An 11,375-nucleotide genomic window follows, 5' to 3' on the forward strand; every position below is an offset into this window, starting at 1 on the left:
AAGCAGGCGTCTTTTAATTTCGTGACTGCTGTCATGATCTGCAGTGATCATGGAGCCCAATAAAGTAAAATCTCTCACTGCTTCCATTTCTTCCCCTTCTATTTGCCAGGAGGTGATGGGACCAGTGGCCTTCTGTGGTTGGTGTCAAATGCTGTGCCACCATTGCATGGTGATGAAATGTGGACCCTGCAGCCATTGGGGCCAGCAGTGTGCATGTGCAAACACACCACACACACACACACACACACAGAGAGAGAGAGAGAGAGAGAGAGAGAGAGAGAGAGAGAGAGAAGATCCAGGCAGTAGGATTGCCAGGTAACCAGACCTGCAGCTTGACCTGCTCTGACAGCATGACCCCTAAAGGCAGCCTGCTGTGCCAAAATCGGCAGCTGAAGCTTTTCAAGGCAGAGATGGATATTATCATTTGCTCTTTTCTGCACATCAAATTAGTGTTAATAGAGTCTGTTGAAAAGATGGCAAAGCTGGTCATCTCACATTAAAAAGAATATTATAGACCTCGAAAAGGGCAGCAAAAATAATGAAGGGGAAGGACTGTCTCCCCTATGAAAACGGGTTGCAGCATTTGGGACTTTTGGGTTTAGAGAAAAGACAAGTGAAAGGCAACATGATGGGAGTTTGTAAAATGATGCATGGCATGAAGAAAGTAGATAGAGAAAAGTTTATTCTCTCTCGTAACACTAGAACTCATGGACATCCAATGAAGCTGACTGGTGGAAGACTCGGGGTGAGTAAAAGAAAGTCCTTTATGCAGCTCATAGTTAAACTGTGGAACTCACTCAGTGATGGCCACCAACTTGAATGGTTTTAAAAGAGGATTAGACAAATTCATGAACAAGGATATCTTTATATAATTTTTAATTAGTTTTCCAATATACCCCAAATAATAGCCAAATTATAACAATAACAATTCCCAAATTATACAATTATCAAAGTGCCAATCAACTTCCAATTAATTCATTTTAGTTAAAATGGCTCCCCGCATGATGGTTTGGGTGCATTTCTGATCTTATATCACTGTGTTCCTTAATCTTAATTAATGTCAGTTATATCTCAGTTATAATAATCCCTTAGTCAACTGCTGGAGGAGACTCTTGAGAGTCCCATGGACTGCAAGAAGATCAAACGTATCCATCCACCTCATGAGAAGAGAAGACTCCCTGGAAAAGACCCTGATGTTAGGAAAGATGGAGGGCACAAGGAGAAAGGGATGACAGAGGATGAGATGGTTGGACAGTGTTCTCGAAGCTACAAACATGAGTCTGACCAAACTGCGGGAGGCAATGGAAGACAGGAGTGCCTGGCGGGGTCCATGGGGTCATGAAGAGTCGGACATGACTAAACGACTAAACAACAACAACAGAAGGAGAAGGAGAAGGAGACAGGACATATGTGGCAGATGCTGGACAGCAAAGGAACACAACATTTGTTGTAATTATAGGAAACAAGGACACACCAAGGCCTCATATATTTAGCATGGTGTTTCTCAAAGTTCCTGCTTGTTTAGGGTGATCTTTCTCAAAGCAAAATTGTTTTGTTTTTCTCTTTTTCCTTTCTCCATTTCACACACTTGCCAGGAGACAACTCTCATTTAGCAAACTCATCTGTGCAGCTGAACGCTAAGAAAAACAACAACCATTTAACAGAATTCCTTGCAGCCACTGCTATAACCCAGCCTTTCAGGACACTGCTCATTTTTCACTGTGCTTTATTTGCATGAAGACAGCTGACATGATGAGGTAGTCACTGAGCTGCAATTTGCTTTACTAGAGAACAACAAATTGCCGTTTCACCACAAAGATCTCAGTCAGTCTCCATATATTTGCCTCTTTTGTACAAACTGTCATGCAGCATGCAGAAAGTGTTTGCTTCCAAAAAATTTCTAGTGTGTGGTGGGGCAAAGAGAGCAGTTTCTGTGACAGGTGAGAAGGACGTTTGCAGCTTGTATAAGAACATGAGAAGAGCCTTTTGGATCAGGCCAGTGGAGCAGCATCCTCTTCTCACAGTGACCAACCAGATGCCTCTGTGGGAAACCTTCAAGCAGGATTTGGGCACTAGAGCAGCACTTTCCGCAACTGATATTCAGAGTTATGGCTGCACTGACTGTAGAGGCAGAGTAGAGGCATGGCTAGCAGTCATCAATAACATTCTCCTCCATGAATTTGTCCAATCCTTTCTTAAATCTATCCAAGTTGGTGGCCATCACTGCCTCCTGTGGCAGCGAGTTCCATAGTTTAACTATACCCTGAATTAAAAACTTTCTTTTTATTTGTCCTGAACCTTTCAGTGATCTTAACTCATCTTCATCTCACCTGGCAATTATGGGAACTCCTTTCAGGTTTAGTTCATTGATTTTTTAAAAAATAATTAAGTGTTAATTAATTGATCAGCATCCAACTGATCAAAATTGGGACACTCTTTTTTGGTCCCGGGCTCTCGCAGGAGCCATTTGACACGCACCAGAGTGCAAAACCAAAAATTGAGTGTCTTTTGGTTTTGCGTGTTCAGACCCAGAAACCTCCCCCCTAAATAAATTCACACGAGACTCAAATTTTGGTTTTGGTTTTTGGCAGAATTTAGGCCACAGCTTTATTGATTACAGAAAGTGACTGGTTGCATAGGCTCTGGTTTGACTAGCTCCCTGCAAAGCAGGTGCCAGCATAGGTCAGCCTAGGGTGAACACCTGGATAAGCGGAAAGCTGGGCATGGGCTATCTACGCCACCCAAATGTCCCCCTAGACTCAGGTACGGGCACAACCCCATCACAGGGGTTGATCAAATCAGTTGAGTCCCTGGATTCCTTTAACGGAATAACCTTCACATAGGGATGGCAAGAGCGTTCTCCCATTCCTATCACCAGAACCAGAGCCTATCTGCCACACAAGCCCTGCACTTGCCGGCAGCCTCTCAGACCTGTAACCAATCCCTTAATCCCGCTGACACAGAGGTCAGCCATAAATCAATCCTAATCACAATAGCATATGCAATTCCAATATGGGGGTCCTTTGTTAATCTAACCCAATTGGAGGTAATCCAAAACCAGCTGCTAAGAAGGTTGCTAAAATTACCCAGGTGTGTAGGCAATACTGCTTTACGTCTCGAACTAAATGTTACATCTCTAGAAACCACATTATGGAAATGCATCCTCTGTTACTGGTTGGCATTATGGCATAAACTTCCAAATCTCCACTTGATACAGTGTCTCTGGAGAGACGACTCCCCTAGCCCTTGGGCAAAAATAATACATGGGAAACTTGTGTCCTTAGGACTATCTCCATCTGAACTACTAAAATTGGATTTAATTTCTGCCAAGAGAATTATAACTCACAAATTAGAGGAGATGGATTTACAATTTAATATTGCGACAGGTGGTGGCACCTGTTCGCCGATAAACCTTGGCTTAACACCACCAACAAAGCTTCCATCTTATTTAACTACCTTATCTGTGGTGATGCACAGGTACGCCTTTATAAAGGCTAGATTCAATGTTTTCCCATCAAATGTGTTGGGTAACAGACTCTCCAACGGACAGATCTCACTCCTCTGTGACTGTAAAAGTGGATCTACAGAATCATTATATCATATAATCTTCTGTTGTCCTATACATTCGGCTTCACGGTCCAAGTTTTTGGCCCCATATTTATCGAGAATAGCTGACAGACCTCAGGAAGCCCAAATAATATACTTATTAAACGACGAAGACTCAAGTAGATCCCTTGCAGTCGCTAGATACCTGATTAATGTCTTATTTCATAAGAGGAGAAATGGATCACTGTATGACTCTGACAGCTTAGCCAAACTTAAGAACCATCAATAAGTGCCAGAACTAAGACGCATATCCCCCAAAATCTGAGGTATTTGAATTGCGGTTGACATAGAGGGAGCTTATTGTGTATAGTTTACTAAATTGAAGTAAAATTGGTTTTATAGGGGTGTTTTAACTTGGAACTGTTTAAATTGTATTGTTTATGGATAAATTTTGATGTATTGTTTTTAGATATGGGCCAATGGCCGTAATAAACCAATCAATCTATCCTAATCACAGACAGATGAAGACCATCAAGCCTGTAAAGGGACGCAACACGGAAGGTAATGCCTGGGTGACGGATCACCGTCCCGCCCAAGGTCAGAACCTTCTTGGCCACTGCACTCTGCACACGCCTCCTGGCCCTCTCGGTGGCAGCTGGGCATCGGCTTCCTCGCCACTCACGTCGTTGCAACAGCTGCGACCAAAATATCTAGAGTCCAGGAATAACTGCCTTCAACTCTTTCAAGTCCTCCTGCATGCGGGTCTGCAGGCTCAAGCTGGGAGCTTCCGGCAAATCGTTCTCGCCCAGCTGCAAGACCATTGCCACAGGCGTGCCTTCCACAGACACCTTTGCCCACACCATTGGCTTCATCTCCCTACCACAACTTGTAACATTGCCAACTGCAAATGAATTAGAAATAAGCTCGTAAGTTTCTCTTCCTGCCTTTAATGCTCAAGAGCAGCCTGGCAGAATCTATTAGCATTAATTGTTATTTACAACGATGCCCTCCCTCTGCGCTGCCAAGCCCACCTGGGAAGGCCCGAAGCCCCTTCGCCGTGGTCCCAATAAAGACCCAGGGTCACATCTGACTCATCCTCAGATGTCTCAGAAGACATACCTGTAGAAGAGGAGGTATTGTCATCCTTCCGCCTCTTGGCCCTGCGCTTGGAGCGACGACTCTTCTGCCGCTTGCCACCGGATGAAGGGACCCTGGGCCCCGGAAGATCCTCCTCAGAAGAGTGGATGCTGAACGTCTCCCTCGGATGGACCGACTGCACCTGAACAGAACTAAAAACATGTGAGGTGCTAGGCTAAGAAGTTCCTCTCCCCATAAGCTGCGCTGCTGGAAGCCCTGAACTCTCAGAACCCGGGGGTGCCGACTGCAAACGTGGCAGTCTGGGCTGAAAGCCCTGCTGAACCGTGCCACCCATACTCCTGGGTCAACCCCTGGGACTAGTTGGGACAGGCTGGGGATCAGGCTGCCTCCCAAAATGCTGAGCCAATGACTCAAGCTGTGAATTCAACCTTGTCAAGGCCGCAGGGTCTGAGCCAATATTGGCAACAATAGAACCCAGACGATCCAGTGTTTGCTGAGGAACTACTGGGGCTTGCACTAAACACTGCGACTGAGGCGGGCCTCTAATTACCCTTTTTGAAGGGTGAACAGGATTCCTTTTAACAGGCATCTCAATAAGCTCTCCCACAGTACAAAATAAATAATTAAGGCTTAACCCATTAAGATGGCGCTCCCACCAAAACAAGATCGTGCTCCCACCAGAAATTGCACTATCACCAGTGCAAATGGCGCTCCCGCCAAATTAAGCTGGAGAAAATGGCCGCCGTGGGCGAAATCTCCTCCAAGATTAATAAGACGAACCGCTGAGCAGAGGTTTTCTCAGGCCACGGCAACGCCGCACTCCGGGAGCCCCCAGATCAGCCAGCTCATGAGGGATCAGCAAACGCTGCACAAAGCCACATATATAAAATTGGAATCCGCAGCAAGCCCCACAAAAGGGAAAAATCCAGGAAAATTAAAAGAGTGAAAAGCTCCGAAAGGGCACTAAGGGGCCAAGGCCCCGTGGGGGCAAAGGCCCCTCTTAGTCAGGGAAGGGCAGGGATGGGGAGGATTAACCTGAAATTAAAGTGAGGGGGGAAAGAGGGTAAAAGAAAGGATAACGAAAATATATCACCAGGATGATCCATCGAAGGTAAATCGCTCTCTCTCTCCCTCTCTCGGTTTGCAGAGGACACAATGTTGGTGTTCCGAATTCAAGCGCTGAAAGAGGGAGATCTGGGTCATGTGCATGGGCATAAATAGGTCCATCGAACCGTTTAGACTGCGTCCCATTGGCCAGGTTGCACACAGCTTTGAGGGACCTACCATTCAGGTGTTGTGGCTGTCCAAACGTACCCACGCACAACACAGGGTGCCAGTTGTCCAGGTCTCACCGCAATACGTGTCCTCTTTAAGGGAGGACCCGATTTGGCACTCTGGCCTAAGCCAGCTGATTCACATAAGAGCATGAGACAAAAAGAGAGAGTATTTTGGTCTAGTGTTCTGGCATGAGCCAGCTGACACATGCCAGAGCACCAGACCAAAGACCAGGACATTGCAGGATCCAGTCAGTAGTTGGGATGGCTTCAGTAATTTCAGGATGTCCCGCTTAAATTGGGGCAGTTGAGGGGTATAAACTGAGTAAGTTCATTATGAACACTAGTTAAACATAAGAATATGCATTATAATTAGGTTCCACAATAAACTGTGCTATCTATAAGTCATTCTTAGTCATATTGTGTGATATTTTCCATAATTCTTCTCTGCCGATAACTGATGGTTAAGTGTAAGCAGCTCTCACTAGTGTATTCTCTCTTCCCCAAATTCCACTAAGTATCTCTTTTGAAGTAGAAGCTATGTCCCAATTTTTCACTCACCAACTGTTTTAAAAGTGGCATCATCTCCCTACCACAACTTGCAACATTGCCAGCTGCAAATGAATTAAAAATAAGCTCGTAAGTTTCTCTTCCTGCCTTTAATGCTCAAGAGCTGCCCGGCAGAATCTATTAGCATTAATTGCTATTTACAACGATGCCCTCCCTAAGGTTTTCTGTGCATAAAAATGTTTTTCCCATGATGATCAAGCACTCTTTTAAAAAGCCCAACAATTTAAGCTAAATTATCTCAGACAACTTTCCCTCTCTTTTTTTATTGCTTGCTTTTCTTTGTACAAGAAACTTCCCCAATCTCAAAAACAAAAAACAAAAAATTCCATAATTTCTTCTGCCCTAAATGAAACTTAGGGAGCCAATGGCAATGTAGGATTGCATCAGCTTGAGTACTAAACAGCAGAAGATATATAACTTCAGGCTATAGGAGGAAATAAGAACGCAAGTCGAGTTTGCAATTGGATCAGGTCATTGGCCCATCTAGTCCAGCATTGTGTTCTCACAGTGGTCAGTCAGATGCCCCAAAGGGAAGCCCACAAGTAGGATCCGAGCACAAGAGCCCTCTCCCCTCCTGTGGCTTCCAGCAACTGGTATTCAGAAGCATCATTGCACTACTAGAATATTAGTGTAATACCACTGAAGGAAGCAACGGGCTTGATCCTCCAGCCATCCTCTCTTGGTTCAAGCTGGTGGATGAAGAGAAGCAATGAATCAACACTAGAGATTCATTTTGCATTGTCTGAGTCAAATAAATTATGAGGGGGGGGTTTCCCCCATCCCAAATTGTGGAGAATTGAACCCTTTCCCACTGTAGGCAATTCAGTAAAATGCCCCCTTTCCCTTCCTCGCATATAAGGTGCAGGATTTGGAGAGACTGCTTATGCTCAGCCTGAGCTAAGACTTGTTTTTGTCAGGCTGCTTAAGTAGGGTGGAGAGAACCAACTCATTTGTAAACACGCTGCAGGATCCCATGCTAACTTTTAACATAGCACATAATGAGCTGCACTCAAGGCCTCTTGGACACTTCGGAGTCCTTAGAAAAAAAGAAAAAAACCCAGCCCCATTTGCTCATGATACAGTCAGCTGGGGAGAGGCAGATCAAAGCCACTTTGTCATCCACATTTGCAAAGTGGTTTGCCTCTCATAGGCAGATTCTCTGGCTGTGGGATGAACAGAGATAGGGCGGTTTCTTCTTCTGGAGAGGAAGGCCAAGGCAGATGGCTCTCTTTACACAGATTGCAGGCCTCGGGCTTGGAGGATGGAACTGTTGGCTTTAGCCACTGCTGTAAATCTTCAGCAGGTCGGCCAAAGAGCAGGCAGAAAACTCTCTGGCGACAGGCAGTCTGGGCCTAACCTTCCTCTGCAGGGGTGAGTGAGATGGAGATGGGGAAATGCCTTTATAAAGCGAACCTTCCTAATGTGTGCTGTCTAAAACACAGATGTCCTTCAGCCATCACTCTTCTCTGTCTTTTGCAAAGTGGGTATCAGACTGAAACCAGCATACAAAGATGCCTATATTCAGGGACAGAACACATAAAGCTCTCATCTATGAGCTGCCCAAATATTGTTGGCCCAAAGATGCAAAGAAAATAACAGTTCTGACCAAGGAAGAGTAGCAGATAAAACTAATGAACTATGCTGAATTGGCAAAATTTACAGGAAGAAATTAGGAACCAGGAAGATTCAAACTTTAATAAGGAATAGGAGAAGTATACAATGTATTAAAAAAAACTATTGTAATTGTTGGTAGGTTTGACAGAAAACTTGTAGTAAAAATTTTAACTATGGATTGATTAAGGATTTATACTAATTGGAGTTAGTGATGAGATGCAGAATGAAAATTAAAATATAAGGATCCACAAAAGGGAGGGACGTCAAAGGGGATATGATGTTTGCATTTTTTTTCTTTGTTGTTGTTACTATAGTCTGTAAAACGGAAAATCCCCCCCAAATTAAAGCTCCCTATGTGAGAGCAAGAGCAACAGTAAATTCGTTTTATCAAGGGAAATTGTTTGTAGAAAATGAGCACCTTAGGAGAAATGCATACTAAAATGCCTATGGATATTTCGTAGGATCTTAGAATTGTAGAGTTGGATGGGATCCCCAAGAATTATCTAATCCAACCCTCTGCAATGGAGGAATTGCAGCCAGTGGTGCCAACCTGAATAAAATATTATGGGGCCCAAGTAAACCCTGCCCCACATAATGGATCACTTGACATGGCACATACACACTAACTGAATGGCAATACTCATCAACTTGGGGGGAGGGTCCAGGCCCCTCAAATATTTTATTGGGGGGCCAAAGGGACCTCAGCCTCAAGGAGTTGGCTCATCTGATCGCAGTTAAGTATCCCTGACAGATGGTCATCCAGTCTCTGCTTAGAAACCTCCAAGGAGGGAGAGTCCACCACCTCCCAAGGGAGTCCATTTCACTGTCTTTTGTGTATGTGTGTATAATTTTTATTAAGTTTTTCATTTTACAATTTAAAATATTCATTAAACAACCTTAAAATGTCAATGACTACCCTTCTTCTCTTTCCATGGTTCAATTTGCATATCATAAATCCCTGCATATTTTAAATAAAGTAAACCATTCAGTATTCCATTAGTACATCTATAATAACTTGTTTACATTGCTGAATTTTTCTTAATGCTGCCAGCGTTTTCAAGTGTACACAGTTTCCCCCCATATATTCAATAAACATTTTCCAATCTTCTTTAAATGTATGTTGTTCTTGTTCTCTTATTCTATATGTTAGGTCTGCAAGCTGCAGATATTCCATTAGTTGAAGCTGCCATTCTTCTTTAGTTGGGGCCTCGCTTGTTTTCCATTTTGGGGCTAACAAAACACGGGCTGCACTAGTGGCATACATAAATAGCCTTTTTTGACACCTAGGAATTTCCATCTGAATTATCCCCAACAAAAAGGACTCTGTTTGGGAAAGTACTTCTAACATATTTTTCAATTCATTATAAACAATTTCCCAATACAGTTGTACCTTGGATCCCGAACACCCTTGGTACGCAGACATTTTGGCTCCCGAACGCCACAAACCTGGAAGTGATTGTTCCAGTTTGCGAACTTTCTTTTGAAACTCAAACATTCCACAGTTTCCAATTGGCTGCAGAAGCTTGGGTTTCCGAACGTTTTGGAAGTTGAACAGACTTCCAGAATGGATTCCATTCGACTTCCAAAGTATTATTCTTTCACCCTTTTACAGGTCCACCACATATGAAAGAACATACTCTAAACCTCATTGCATCTCCAACACTTATCTGATTCAGTCTTATACATCTTAGCAAGTCTACTTGGAGTTAAATACCATCTGTAAATCATTTTCAAATAATTCTTCTTCAAAGAATAACATGCTGTAAACTTCACGGTCAAAAAGCTCTTCCAGAAAGTTCTTCACAAAGTTTAGTCAGAATATCCTTTCCTACAATTTCAATCCATTGGTTCAGGTCCTGCATTCTGGAGCAGCAGAAAACAAGTTTGCTCCATTTTCCATGGGGCAGCCCTTTAGATATTTGATGGTGGGTATCATATGTCCTCTCAGCTGCCTCTTAACCAGGCTAAACATCCGCAACTTCCTAAACCAGAAATGGGATTACATGCATCATCAGAGTATTTGTTAAGGGTGTACACGAACCCCGCATGCAGTCCTAATTAAGACGCAAACGGGGGCAATTCAGATGACAGTTTCCACATGCCCAGGTTTGACTGCATTGCTTCCAACGTGTCTTGAGTCAGATCAAGGACTCCCTTAAAGTCCCAAATCATTCTGTGCATGTAAATGCTTAGAAAAAGAAAACAAAAAGCTGCATCTTGCCTTTTAAAATAAAGCAGCTGCTGCATATATTTTTATAAAGTGAAACCAGTGTGACCAGGGAAATGCCTTCAGCTCAAGTAAGGAGAGGATCCTTATTATTTATTTACTTGTTGCATTTGTATATCACAGGGGTCAGCAAACTTTTTCAGCAGCGGGCCAGTCCACTGTCCCTCAGACCTTGTGGTGGGCAGGACTATATTTTGGAGGGGGGGGAATGAACTAGTTCCTATGCCCCACAAATAACCCAGAGATGCATTTTAAATAAAAGGAAACATTCTACTCATGTAAAAACACACTGATTCCTGGACTGTATGTGGGCCGGATTTAGGAGGCGACTGGGCTGGATCCAGTCCCTGGGCCTTAGTTTGCCTACCCATGGTATATACCATCTTTTTCTCCTATCAAATGGCCATCCGTTTAAATCTGGTCCCATTAAATGGCACATGCCTCCCTGATATTCCTGGGGATTTTACCCACCTGAGCGTTAAATCAAACAGCGTCCTCGATTACCTGTTGGTTTCCAGGGATCTACTTAAGTGTATTTCCACCTTTAAGATCGAGAATGTACAATCTAGTGATCATCTTCCCCTTGTAGCCAAGCTTTCCCTGAACTGGCAGTCGGAGGCTCATAGACATGCGACCCAGATAGCAACCAACGAATCTCTCCAAGTAAGAGGAATCAAATGGTGGGAGACCCAGGCTCAAAGGTATCAGGAATTCTTTCAAAAAGAAATCCTTGGGCCCCATCCCAACATAGGCTCTGCCTCAGACGAGCATAGCATAGTGTTGAAATGCTTCCACCATCTTACGACTGATCTTACGTCCTTCTTCAGGTTACCACCCAAAATATTAAATCGAAATGAATATACTTAACGGTGCCCCCTGGTATAACTCCCAGTGCAAACAAGCAAGACAGCGCCTTCGTGCTATATATAATGTATATAAGACCTCCAGTGCATCTACTCTGCCAGCTAGTTATGCACAAGCCAAGCTAGTTTACAAACACACGCAGAAAATTGCCAAACGTGAGTGGCAACACAATCGCTGGCAGG

This window comes from Podarcis gaigeae (assembly GCF_964106915.1).
Source record: "Podarcis gaigeae genome assembly, chromosome: Z".
Lineage (NCBI taxonomy): Eukaryota > Metazoa > Chordata > Lepidosauria > Squamata > Lacertidae > Podarcis > Podarcis gaigeae.